At 39.9% G+C, this 14443-nt stretch overlaps 1 protein-coding gene across 1 annotated transcript in view; it reads left to right on the forward strand.

Moving 5' to 3' along the window:
* Positions 1-14443, forward strand: part of DNAH5 (dynein axonemal heavy chain 5) — a 309924-nt gene that overhangs the window by 67737 nt on the left and 227744 nt on the right. The window lies entirely within an intron of this gene.

Consider the following 14443-nt stretch of genomic DNA (forward strand, 5'->3'; position numbering starts at 1 on the left):
AAATATTTGAAGAGGAAAAGCTAAACATTCAACAACCATTTCAGTGTGTAACTGAGCAGGACTAAGAGGAAAGAGGAGCGTAGGGCTGGCAGAAAACAAGCACAAAAATGCATAATAGTACTTTTTCAGTAGTCCAAAGATCAAGGTCTTGATTAAAGATTTGTGCAAGAGGCTTCTTTTCTGAGTTTCTGTATCACTCAAAGAGTCATAGCTGACAAAGAGGCAAAGATTTCTGTTCACTTGAGGCCTTCATTAATAGGAGTAAACAGAAATCAAGATAAGGCGTGTTTAAAATGACTTGTACAAATGGTTACGTTGGCCATTGAGCATGATTATTTCTAAACCAAGCAGTGTTGTACATAAACAATATTACCTTAACAACAGAGAGGTTGGCTGTTAGCTGTATTTCCATGGCGCATGCTCCAAAGACAGTAAATTATGGTAGTTAGTGGCTATGATTTCTGAATCAGTTCAGCTTTGCCTGTAATTAGTAAAAGCACACATCAGTTCTTGCTTCAGGAAACACAAATCTAGACTTTGACAGCTGCTGGCTCTCTCAGAGGCCTGTTAGTAAAGAAGACTATTGGATGAGGAATGTAGCAGCTCAAGCAAATCTATAAGGCATGTGGATTGAAAACTGACACCTCTTGATGCTTATAGTATCCTACATTGATTTAATGCAATGTTTAGGCCTGGAAGAAAACAACTTTGGAAACAAAGTGTCACCAGAGTTTTAAAGGTAAGGAAGACTGAAGTGTGGACAAAGTTCATACTAACATAAAAAATATCTCATAATGCAATAACTTGAAGATTTGTCCGACAAATTAAAAAAAAAAAAATCTAAGGAAGGAACAATTGCAAATAATTTGTTAAGAACAGTGAGCAGTTGGTCTGGTTTTTCTGTTTGTGTGATTTGGGTGCAAGATTTAAATGGCCCAAGATTTAAATCTTTTTTTTTTTTAAAGTTTAGGATTAATAGGACACATTTGGGACTAGAACTGACTTGTTGCAACATTAGAGAAGTCACTTTACCTTACTTTGGCATCAACATGTAAAATGGCAATATGACTTGGTTAAACTTGGATGTTGAAGAATAAATTCAGTCAATTATATTAAATACTTAAAGATCCTTTAATTCAAGGTGCTTTAGAAGAGAAGTTACTTTAACACACAGTTTTTGGATTAGCTTGATGTGATTATAGGTGGTCAGAAAGGCTACTTAGTGCAGGTTTCATATTCAAAAGTATATTAAAGGAGTTCTCCGAGAGCCCAGCACAAAACACCGAATGTACAACACACAAACTGCTTTGAGACTTTTAGTTTGGAAGTGAATTTTTACAACACATGAACCACATGTTTTCTTCCATAGAAAGGATCTTGCTAAACTAAAAAGTTTTGACTTCTTGTCCAGGTACAATATTTTCAGGTTGTCATTATCTTCTGAAGAAGATGATTTTCAGGTAAGAAACTAAATGTAAAGGGTAATTTGAAATCATTTCAGTGAAAAATGCTTTATTTTTAAAGTTCATTCTCATGCAGTTTTGCTAACGCTCTGGTGGACTGCGCTACAGCTCACTACAAGTTCCATAGTACCCTTTCATGAAATGCCTAGTGTGGTAGTGTGGTACAGATTAACACTCCGCTTTGCCATGCACTAACTCACCATGAAGAGATGCCCTCAATATATTTACTAGTATAGCAAAATATGTATAAGTCCAATTCAAATATCTCTTATGTGTGGTTAAGTAATTTGCTCTTCTTGTGAAACAGGACCTTCTCAAATGGTGGTCCCATTATACTGTAAAGAGTGCGGCTGTTTAAAGTTGCAGGAAAACTTCTGATTATCCTTTAAGCAAGAAAAGAGAATTGATGCTGGAACAAGGTTTCATGACAATTAAAATAATTTTGCCTGAAAATGGCAAGATGGGAGGGGGGTATGAGGTTAATACTGAAGTACTTGAACTTCAAGTATCAGAGGGGTAGCTGTGTTAGTCTGTATCCACAAAAACAATAAGGAGTTTGGTTGCACTTCAAGCCCCTGACAGGAGAAACTGCTCAGTGCTGGGCCCTGGTAGATCTGTGCTTTGGCTCATGGGATGAGATGCGCCTGGCAATCCAAGTCCCCATTGGTGGTGTTCAGGCTGCTTAATGTTGAAATGTCTGGGTTGCTGAGTGCTTAATTGCCACTGTCAATATTGTGGACTCCTGTGATAAATTACATATAACTCTGGGTCCCTCTGGACTGTCTAGTGTCTGTCAGGTAGAGTTTGGATATGGTACTGGTCTGCACAAGCAAGCATTCAGGTGTGATTGTGCCTTAGCTCCACCATGGCTAGCATGTATGCCTTGCATGTAGTATGTTCAAATTGCAACTACTGGTGTAGACTTGTCATAAAATAAACTGTTTTGCACTTTAGTTGTGGCTATTGATCCCTGATTCATATCACCGATAGGGTTTGGGGCATCCTGCTCTCTTCTTGGATCCTTTGCCTTCCATTAACACAAACTCTGGCTTGATACATGTGGATACCTTTCCTGAATAGCTGTGTCTGGAACCATTTACTCACCATTTCCACTCTACTTCTGTGGCAGCTGTTGTATTTATTATGCTTTACTTTAGATATTGACTAGTTGCCTGTTCCGTGCTTTTTATCATCTTGGTTGCTGTGAGCTCAAGGACTTTCGAATAAACCTGATGACGGTATGATGATGGTGTACTGTTCGTCTCTACCTAATGCTTTGTGTGTGTTGTGGTAGCTCTTCTTTTCTTGTCTGCGGACGGAAGGTCAGGTATGCACAAGTAATTCATTTTTCTGAACACAATTTTAAATACTCTTGATGTGCCAGCTTGTCCAGTAGGGGATTATTTTCTGCAAGAGCTGAAATTGACTGACTTCCACCAGGAAGGGTTGTGTACCAGAAATCAGGTTAGTCATTAGCCTACATTACTAAAAAAAAACCTTGACAAGCAACAACGAAAAATGTAGTAGGCTCTTCAGTTTTTTAGTAGTTGTGCATTATCAGCAATGACCTGTGGATCTCTTTTCTACAATGGGACACCTCCATTACAGTGTAGTTTTCTGTTCTACTGCCTTATGCACACATGGAAACATAATTACAAACAGTTAAAACTGGTTCTCCTGCTGGTAAGTAGGACGGGAAGAGAGCTTTCATAATGAAAAGCACCCATTAAATGACACCTTTGGCAAACGTTACAGTGGCCTAAGTGAGAGGATGATTATCCTCCCTATTCTAGGGATGGTTTAAATGAAGAGTGTTTTAAAAGCAGATAAAAACCGAGTTGCTTACATTGCCATCATGAACGTTTGCTCTACCTTTGATTGTATTGTTTGCAAGAACTCAGAAAGAAAGCTGCATAGCAAGATTGATTGCTATTGGATTCTCAAACAAATCTGTCAGTAAGAGCTCCATTTGCTGTCATGGTGAAATAATCTAACTCAAATGTTTGGTTTGTCAAGTCTAGGCTTGTTTGTGCTGAAAGGCTCCACATAGAAGCTCGTGATAATGCTAGTAATAATTGATGTATGGAGATTAAATAGGAAATGAATGTAAACTAGGTTTTATGTAAAACGTCTTAAATCTCAAAATGTAGTACACATGTTAAAAATGCAGACAGGACACATTAAAGACTTGACTTTACCTTATGCTTGGACAATTGCCAGTGTTGGTAGAGGTAGAGGAGTTGTTGAGTTTTCATTAGAAGTACTTCACCAGCTGTACCTGAAATTGGCTAAGGCTCTATTTTTTGTTTCTCTAAGCAGACACCATAGATTCCTAATACAATTAGCTTTTCCTTTCTAGTTAGGGACCTGAACCTAAAAGAAGATATATACTTTTTCCTGTTCTATTTTTGACCGTCAAAGAGGGAATACCTCCTGTAGGCAACATTGAGTCCTTCAGAAGGGAATCATATACAGATTTCAGCTGAAGCAAGCTTTAGAGCTTTGTCTGGAGGTATAAAATGTTAGTATACACTTTTGAGTGGATATAAAAGGTCTACAAAAATTATACCCTTGGGTAGCCTTTGGGACTACATGGAGGGCAGGAGTCTCCTCAAGTCCCCTCCAGACCCCATTTCAGGTCCTTATACTGTCTTCCTCTCCACTCCCCGGCACATGCCTAAGTGGGTTCTTAGAGCAAACAGAAGAAAAGTCCTTTCCCCTCTTTCTTCCCTTATGGGAGAGGGGACTCTGTAGGAGAATAAAGAGAAGAAAGGGGTGAGCTGGATCTCAGGCTGTCTTCTTAGGTCAGCCCTATGGGCTTAGTCTAAAATGGGGTCTACCTCCAGCCCCTCCTCATAGGGCATACTGCTCTGAGACTGGGTCTTGAAGCTTTGGGAGTGGTGAGGCTTGTTACTGTCTCCCTCTTGGTGAACCTGTCATGGCTGTGTGAGGTGGAGCAACCCTCTTCCTGTTCACCGCCCCTTCCTATGGCAGGTTTTCCCCTTTAACTTTCCCCCTCACCAGGCAGATCAAGCTTTGCAGGTGTACTTTGTTGGTGTTGAACAGGCCCAGGGGAGCTTGTTTGTCTCCTGTCTGCCTGTGTGAGGGTATGCCCCTTCATAGACTACCTGAATATAAATGTGGCTTATTCTCTACTCACACATTTGTTGCAACTGATTCAATACCACAGGGAAAAATACAAATAGAAGATAATACCTTGTCCAAATGACTTGGGTAAATTTCTCCTGTCAGGGAGAGCTTATGTGTATATTCTCCATATTTGAGAAAGAGCTGTTGAAGTTGGGAAGCAGCTTCCAATCCTTCTTCCTACTAAGTGGATCTGGCAGTTACTCATTTGCTCATGGGTGGGCAGCCATGGGTGGACAACCCATGGGTGGGTTAGGGTTCAACAGTCAAATCTTGAAACTAAACCTGTGTTGACATACTTTTTACAATAGCAAACTCAGGTCATGGTCTCCCTGTGAGGGGGCACACAGGTCCCACACTGGCAAGGAGGAGGTTAATGAGGGACTGGAGACCCAGTTGGCCCCGCACAGCTACACCTGTAGCGGATGTGAGGAGTGGAGAGGGGAGATAAAAGCAGACTCAGCTCAGTTTGGGGCTGACCAGGAAAGAGATCAGAGCTTCGCTTATCTCTCAGTGAGGGAAGCCTGGTTTCAGCCAAGAGTCTGACTGCTTGCTGCTTGGATGCACCTCCTAGCGGATGAGATGACTGGGCCCAGGAAAGGAGTGGCTGTATGAAGACCAGCCCTGAGTGGAAGGGTGGAGTCCTGCTGAAGATTCCTCAGATGAGACTATTTTTGAATTCATAGTGGTCCTTCAGTTATGGACTTAAATACCCAAAGATGGGTGGACTTAAATTGTGACTTGGCCGAGTCCTGGGAAGAGGTGGACCACGGGAGGAGCAGAGCAGCTGTTGGCAAGGGACACCGTATGGGGAAAGCTGTTATGCCATATCCAGCCATGAGGAGGCACTCCAGTGGTAAGTCCACTCTTCCATGTATGCAGTGGAGAATTGTCTTGCCTGGCAGAGTGCTGCACAGATGGAATTGGTTAAACTGCACTTGGGTCTTCAATAATACCTCTCATGCATAGATCTGAAAGGGCTTGAAGAAACTTTCCCCTTTTTACAGATCAGGAACTTGAGACCCAGAAGTGAAGTAACTTGACCAAAGTGGCCACAGCAGGAATAGAAATCAATAGGATAAAGGACAGTGAAAACTCAGTGCCTGATGGAATATCTCTTCAAACAGTAGGACCAGCCTCAACATGCCCATCCCAAATTAGGCTACAGCCTTTAACAGGGTAGGATTATTCACAAATTCTAGTTCAATGGCACTAAAAACTTTAAACTGAAAATAGAATTGTGCATGCATCTGAAATTTGGAGAAAACAGATATGATGCTTCAGAGGTGAAACCATGGGCAGTTCAGGCAAAGCAGCACAATGGTCAAATGTTGCCACAGAAAAACAAAACATCTGATAATTGATTGATGTGCACGCTGTGCCACAGAGGATGTCCTTCAGGAAGTGTAGAGATGGCAAATTGACTGTACACTCCAGACGCAACATTAAGGTTTCTGGGTCACTTCTTCCTGCAGTAGAAACAAAGCAGGGCAGGACAGGGCAGTCCCAGGCTACAGCTACACAGAGCAGTAGGAAGTTTTGTTACCCATTTCTGTACACAGTTTCTTTTCATAAGAAAGGGTTTACGTTGACATGGTCTGCTCATCAGTAAGATACTGCACAGGCAGCATGCCTCCATACCTGGCAGGAAATGGTTTTGTTGGTGGTATTTATATTGCAATGTGACAGGGGTGCACATCACACTCATTAGTGAGCACTGTTGTTTACACTACTATGTTAAGGTTGTCACTGTGCTAGAATGAGAGGATTTGGATACCTGAGTACAGTTGAAAGAGGCAGGAATACTTTTTTCCTGGTAGTTGGGAATGATCTGTAAGAAATTCATTACACTTCACAAAAGCAGCTATCTCTTTCCCTCTTTCCTGGGCTCTTACCTTCCAAGGGTTGTCCACAGCCATATGGATATAAAAAGACTACTTTGTTTTGAACAATGGCAAATCGTGATTGCGTGTCCACTGTTACAGGATGGGCTGGCTCTTTTAATTGCTGGACAGGGTTGAGCACATTCCTGGTTCTGGACTGTTTAAGAAAAGTTTTTCTGGAAACAAGCTGCTGGATAAGACAGGAGGTTGAAATGGGAGGTTCCAGTATGAGACCAGTGAGAAAGCAACAACTGAATGGGTCTTGGGGACAAGAAGTCTGTCAAGGCCTTCAGCCAAGACACAAAGGGACCCTAGAGTGGGGAGAAAGTTGGGTGAATATAAAGGCTTGGGATGACAACAGTATCAGCACAAAGCTTGAGACGTGGTAAGGGAACTTGCTCTTGATTAGAACCTCCAAGAGTCACCTAAGAGAGCTTCCTTTGTTACCTTATATATGTCCTACTTAGGCTAAACAGCTCTTGCATCCAAAGTTTTATCAGTGGATCCCTGTATTGAGAGTAAAAGATGGTGGCCCAGGTAGGGGCAAAATTGCAGAAACCCTGCAATTGCAGCCAAGGACTTGAGAAACATTGCTTTAGCCACATAGATCCAGTGACGTTCTACCTGCAAAAACCTTTTTGCTCATTTGCTCTGATTTTAGCACCCTCCTTGTAAGCCAAGAATTGGGTATAAAGATAGTGGCTAAATGAAGACAATTTAGTTGTGTTGTGAATAGCTGAACTGGAAGCTTTCTTGCTACCCTTGTGACTTCAGTGAAATTCCAGCCACATTCAAGAAGGGATCTTCTTGGTAAATTGTCATCTTTATTCTAGGATATAGATGTGATGCAAGATTCCTTAGTATTTGTTTTAACAAATATTAGATACCTATAGCTTAGGGTGGTTCCCTCTTTACAAATGACAGGAGTTTAAAACATCAAATAATTTCAAGTTTAAGTGCTTGACTTCCAGTACTGCCTTGTAAACTAAGATCAAAAATCAAGTAACAGCTTTTGAAAACCAGAATAGACTGGTTTAGTTACTCCAGACTTATGGCAGCCCCAGCAATATTCCTTTTGCTACTGTTAAATTGTGCCCCAAAATTTAGATGCTAGGTACTTAATTTTAAACTAAGGGGTAAGGGAAAGCTGACAGATGTGGAGGAGCACATGGTTTGGACAGAGACATCCCTTGGGGGAGGATTTATTAATGGGGATTCTTTATATCCTAGTAATGAGGAGAGGATAGAAGTTGACAAAACACAGGTAGGAACTGAAGTTAAACAGTCAAATGAAAGAGTCCCATTCAGTTACATATCATGAAGGCAGACAACTAAATATTGGCAAATTCGAAAGTGCTTGTATACAAATGTTTGAAGTCTAAATGCTAAGATGGGTGAACTTGAGTGCTTGGTATTAAATGAAGATATTGATAAAATAAATATCACAGAAACTTGATGGAATGATGACATTCAATGGCACATGGTAATACCAAGGTACAAAATATATAGGAATGACAGAATAGGTTGTGCTGCTGGGGGAGTGGCACTACCTGTGAAAGCAAGCACAGAGTCAAATCTAATGAATCAGTGAATGAATCAACCTGTACCATAGAATCTCTATGGACAGAAATTCCATGCTTGAATAATAAAAGCAGTAATAATAAACTACTGCCCACCTGACCAAGATGGTGACCATGATTGTTAAATGCTCAGGGAGATTAGAGACGTTACAAAAATAAAAATCTCTAATAATAATAATAATGAGGGATTTTAACTATCCCCATACTGAATAGCTACATATCACCTCAGGATGCGGGATGCAGAGATAAAATTTCTAGACATCATTAACGAGTGCTTCTTGGAGCAGCTAGTCTTGGAACCCACAAGGGAAGAGGCAATTCTTGATTTAGTCATAAGTAGCGCACAGGATTTGGCCCAAGAGGTGAATGGAGGTGGACCTCTTAGTAATAGCCACCATAACATAATTACATTTAACATCTTTGTAGGGGGCAAAATACCAAAGAAACTCACCAAAGTAACATTGAACTTCAAAAAGCGGAACTACACAAAAATGAGGAAGCTAGTTAAAGGAACAATCACAAGGATGAAATGGATGCAAGCTACATGGACATATTTAAAAAAAATACCTTAATAGAAGCTCAATTTAAATGTATACCCCAAATAAAAAAATAATCAGGAAGAGGACCAAAAAGCCCCAATACCACAATGACTAAACAACAGAATAAAAGAGGCAGTTAAAAGCAAAAAGTGGTCATTTAAAAATTGGAAGTCAAATCCTACTGAGAAAAATAGAAAAGAGTATAAACTCTGGCAAGTCAAGTGTAAAACTATAATTTTTTTAGGCAGGCCAAAAAGAATTTGAAGAGCAACTAGCAAAAGACACACAAACTAACAACAAGTTGGAATTTTTGTGGATACCTCTCTGAAAACATGCGCTCTATGTGCAGCGGTAGTCAAAAAAGCGAACAATGTTAGGAACCATTAAGAAAGGGATAGATAATAAGATAGAAAATATAATGATGCTATATAAATTCATGGTATGCCCACACCTTGAATACTGAGTGAATTTCTGGTCACCCCATCTGAAAAAAGATATATTAGAGTTGGAAAAAGTTCAGAGAAGGGCAACAAAAATGATTAGGGGTATGCAACAGCTTCCATATGAGGAGAGATTAAAAAGTCTGGGACTTTTCAGATTGGAAAGAGACTGCCAAGGATGGGGAAGGGAGGGAGGAGATATGATAGAGAGCTATAAAATCATAAATGGTGTGGAGAAAGTGAATAAGGAAGTGTTATTTACTCCTTTGCATAACAGAAGAACCAGGGTTCACCAAATGAAACGAATAGGCATCATAAAACAAAAGGAAGTACTTCTTCACACAATGCACAATCAACCTGTGGACCTTGTTGCCAGAAGATTTTGTGAAGGCCAAAACTATAATGGGGTTCAAATAAGAATTAGATAAGTTCATGGAGGATAGGTCCATCAATTGCTAATAGCCAATATGGTCAGAGACGCAACCCCATGCTCTGGGTGTCCCTAGTCGCTGACTGCCAGAGGCTGGGAGTGGGTAGCAAGGGATGGATCACTCGATGATTGCCTGTTCTGTTCATTCCCTCTGAAGCACCTGGCATTGACCACTATTGGAAAACATTATACTGGGCTAGATGGACCACTGGTCTGACCCAGTATGGCCGTTCTTATGTTCTATCAGAACAGTTTATTTATCTTGTCTGTCCTGTTAGTTACTGAAAACAAGGTCTAAGTGTTGAAAAAAGTGGTGATTGAAGTGCTGCTTAGATTCTTTGGGAGTTCATTCCATTGCCTTGGACTGGCCCCTGAGAAGCCTCCGTCCAGCACAGATGAGCTTTTCCTGTGCTATGGACAGCTCACTGTGAATAAGGAGGGGATTTATTAACTAGTCTTAATCTCAGAGCTTCAGGTGACCTGGGCCCAGGATATTCCAGAGACCATTGTATGCCTTGAAGATAAGGACACAGATGTGGAATTGAACTCTTACTATATATACAGCAGAGGGTAAGTTGTCTGTGCTCATAGTAGCTTGCATTGCTCAATGGATATTTTTACTCGTTGGAATTTCCAAAGGTCTAGTGGAGCAGAAATGATCAATGCTGTCTCTTTGTACTGTCCTCAAATCTTTTTAAAATTAGGTGGGCTATTGTGGAGCTGGCATATGAAAGTAAAAGACTAATGTACCTCTTTATTTCCATGTATGAAGTCTGAGGATATGGCTTTCCTTATTTAGCAGAATCAAATCAAATGGTTGAAATTTGCATCAGATAGCCTTTATGTGAAAAAGTGATACTGTTGCTATGCTGTATTAAACTAATTTTCCGATATGTTTTCACAACATAACGTACTCTGTGGTTTTAAAACCACAATGTCTATGAATCCAAACTTTTTGGCTAAAGAAATTTTTCAGTGAAAAGATGACTTACGCTAATTCTACTGAAATTGAAAATGAAAAGCAGCATATGGGATCAAACTGTGCTGTTTCCTGTTGTCTTTAATTGATTTGCACATGAAGCTGAGTTGAACTTAACTGCTGATCTGGACTCATTTTAAAAAAACAGTCAGCACTTAGATACTTAGTGATTTTTAAATAGTGCACAAAAATTAAATCCTTAATCCAAGAGGATGAGCAGAAAATGTAGCCCACATGGTATTTTCTTAAATCATGGGCCTTGTTACAGCAGACAGGCTGGGTATATAAAAATTGGCTTATGTGACACATTCGTATACTTGAAAGCTTTGGAATTGATTTGTACTATAAAAGACGTTTTGGTGGAGACTACCTTGTTGATAAATTTCATGGTCAATTGCTTGACCACACTTTGGTTTGTTACAAAATCTACTTGAGAGACCACATAACCAATATCAGCCAGGTTTATTGTAAAAGTCAATAATAGTATAGTACAGGAAAAAAGATTTAGTATGACAGCAGTTTCCAGGAAGCTGTCTTGTGTAGCATTGTTACATTCATCTTACACAGAAGGTGTGCTGCCAAAGTTACACATTTCATCTAGGAGTATTTATAGGATGACTTTACAAGTTACAAAACTCATTACACGTCACTAAAATTAAACCCATCAGTTTGTACCAGTTCCTTAACTTGTTCTTCTGTCCCTTCCTTATCTTTGTTTTGGATACCAAAATTCAAGGTACTGATCCATGAAGGTACCTTCCCAGCTTGTACTGAGGCAGAACACTAAATGTATTTTGCCTTTGACATGTTTCTTACTTTCTAATGCCAAAGCTGACTTCAGCTTTGCAAAGTGCTTTGGGGTGCTTAGCATAAGTGAATAGGATTATAAAAAGACAAACCAATTCCGGCAATGTAACTGCTAGAAATATATATGCAATATAATGTTATATTGATAGTGTGTGCTTAATGAATATTACTATAACATTACTAGGGCTATTACTATAACATTATATCGTGCATCTATCTATCTATCTATCTACCTATCTATCAAAGCCCAACATACATTGTTCAGTTTAGTTGCAGTTGTAAGTATATGCTGCTTGATTTGTCCTTTTGTGTGTAGAATTGGATATCACAAGAACAAATTGTGTGCTCCATTAGATGGAAATTACTAATACCAATTGAATCAACCTAAGGTGTGGGAGGAGAATGTCTTTACCATTTAATTGGGAATTCCAATTTTAACGTGGCATCAGTATCTGGAGAGGGCTATTTCCCCATAAAAATTAAGATTTCATGAATAATGAAAAAAGAACGAACTGCACATGAAATACTTGGCAGCCTGAAAATTCTTTAAAATGGAGTACTCAAAAGTACTGTTCATGCAAATTAGCTCTGCTATTCATGCATATACATGACAATAAGTCTTCAGTGAAATGATGGCATTACTATATTTTTTTACCGGAACCCTGTCTCAGTCAGTGCAGATCTTGAACAGGGTATACTAATGAACAAAGCAGTGGAGAATCTTTCTTTGATGTTATTTTGACTCTTGCCTCATTGACTACATGCATCTGTTTTGTTATGTGTGTAGCTTCCAAGTTCTGTAACCAATCAGGCAGTGTTCTGTTGAAAGTATCAGACCTTTCTTAGTCCTCAGTGATGTAAGCACGGGTATTGTCTTTCTACACAGAAGCAGGTACAGAAGTGAAACCTCAGATGTGGGTGAAGTGAATAAAGTGACCATGATACAAAAATGTTTGTTTCCTTGTTACTTGTAATTGAAAGATTATTCCTCAACTAAAGAACAGTTTTTAGAGAAACTCAGAATCATCATTTCAAAATTGCCACCATAACTCACTGTTTCACTGGGATGCAGGCCCCTGACTGTCAGAAGAAAAGATGGCCACCGTCTCCATTCATTTATTGCTAAGTGTTGATATGAAAGCATGGAGGATGCCATCTTTGGTGATGGCAGGTTGGTTTTGCTCTCATGGAGAGCAATGGGAGATAGCAGCCATCTTTGCAAAGGGCTGTTGTGGCCTTACCCCAATTGCGAACAACTGATGGCAGCCATTTTTCAAGAGAACTTTTCACGATTTTCTTTTGAAAAGTTTATGCAGCAGCCTACTTTGAAGATGAAACTTATTTTTGGCAAAGATGCTTAGTCCTAGTTGTACTTTTAAAAACCTGTTGTACCAGATCTACTCAATAGGGAAGATAAGAGGGGGGAAAGATGTAAATACAGTAATGGTGTAAATCTGGCAAGGGTGTAAATCTGGCAATGCTAGCAGCTGTGAATCCAGTTAAACTGGCCAATATGCCATGACTGCCTTGCACTGCTCTAGAGCAGCATGAAGCAGCCTGGGCATATGGGTGAATCAGACCCTAAAATGTGAAAGGCAATGCTACAATAGATATTTGCCTTCCTACCACTAGAAATGTAGCGTGGTGGCTCTTTCTCTGGATTCTTGTTTAATGTCAGCGTACGTATTAACCTTTTCCTTTCTGGGCCTTTCTCTCAAGGTTACTTCCTGAATCAGGGGTTTTCCCTGCTGGGAGGTCTCACACCCATTAGGGGCTGCGGATGCATGTACCACACATAGACCCAGCCAGCAGCATAACTAAGGCACGATACAGTACAGCTACGGTGTAATTACTCCAAAACAAGAATTTAAAAGTTAGTTTAGATGTCTTTTCATTTTAAAACCTTAAGTTAAAAAAATCCACAATTAAGGCTCCCTATCAACCTGACTCCAGCCAGTAGCAGGAAGGTATATTTGATGGTTGTGGTGATTTTTGCATCAGATGATAAAATTATCTTGTGCATTAGTTGATCCTGTTGTCTTTATGTTGTCTTTTAAATTACAAAACTTTGTGAAGAGAAATAGACTCTGGATAACCATTTTAAAGCCATGTCAGAAAACAATTAGTCCAGTTGAGAACTGGTATAACTTTATTGAATAGAAAGGAGTTACACATAGGATTACTTGAGGTCTTATTTCCAATATTTGTTTGACTATTGCATACACTGCTCAACAGATTTCCTACAGGAAAGTACTGATCTGTAGGAAAATAGGCACTCAGAAACTTTGCCGACCAACCTTTTGTAATTTTTTGACTGTGAGTTGAGTAGGTGTATAACATGCATATTAATTAAATTAAGTACACGGGCTGAGTTAATAAAAGTCAGTAACTCTGTGGCTGAGTTTGCAAGTAGTTTTATGAAGTGTTGCAACCTAGGAATTCAGTGGGAAATTCAGGAGCTTTAAAGTGTAATGATGAGAGAGATTCCTCTTTTTTGAGAACTACTCAAGCTGATTAGGTTTATATTAACCGTAGTTTTGTGTAGTATTTAAATGTAAACACTTTGTTAATGTTTTACTAGCCTTCAGGAATGTCTGTATCATCAACTCTAAATAGCACATAAGAAAACAGATTAACCATAAAAATAACATAAGTGTCAAGAACAGTATATTCACTAGCATTTTGTTACCTAGCAGCAAGCAACAGGAAGGCATTGTATGTGCTGTACAGGTGCTTGAGGAGGTAATGATACCAGTCATCCTCCTGTAGTTTCTCTGGGTCCAGTAGGGTTTCCCACACTAAGGTTTGGGAGCATCCTAAGCCTGTTAGCTTCAACACTGCCCCAAGGCATACTTGAGTTATAATTCTCCTCTGTTTGGTTCAAGAGACACCATGTAATTGCAGTCCATGAGAGGGCACAAACAGCTAAGATGCCCAGGTTTCCCTCACTGAAAACAGATGACTGTCCAGATAGAGGACCCTCATTTGCCTCCTGCTGGTCATCATTCTGCATGCTCCTCTTCAGGCAGCTCATGGGGCAGTGTATCGGAGAGCCTCCAGGGGGTTTAGTAAATGAGTGCTCCTTATTCCGGGACTTCTCTAGTTCCTTCCTGATAACCAAAGCTGACTCCTCATGTGGTTAGGCCTGTGGCCCTCTAGGCCTATGTCCATCATC

This window comes from Chelonia mydas, chromosome 2 (genome assembly GCF_015237465.2).
Source record: "Chelonia mydas isolate rCheMyd1 chromosome 2, rCheMyd1.pri.v2, whole genome shotgun sequence".
Taxonomy (NCBI): Eukaryota; Metazoa; Chordata; order Testudines; family Cheloniidae; genus Chelonia; species Chelonia mydas.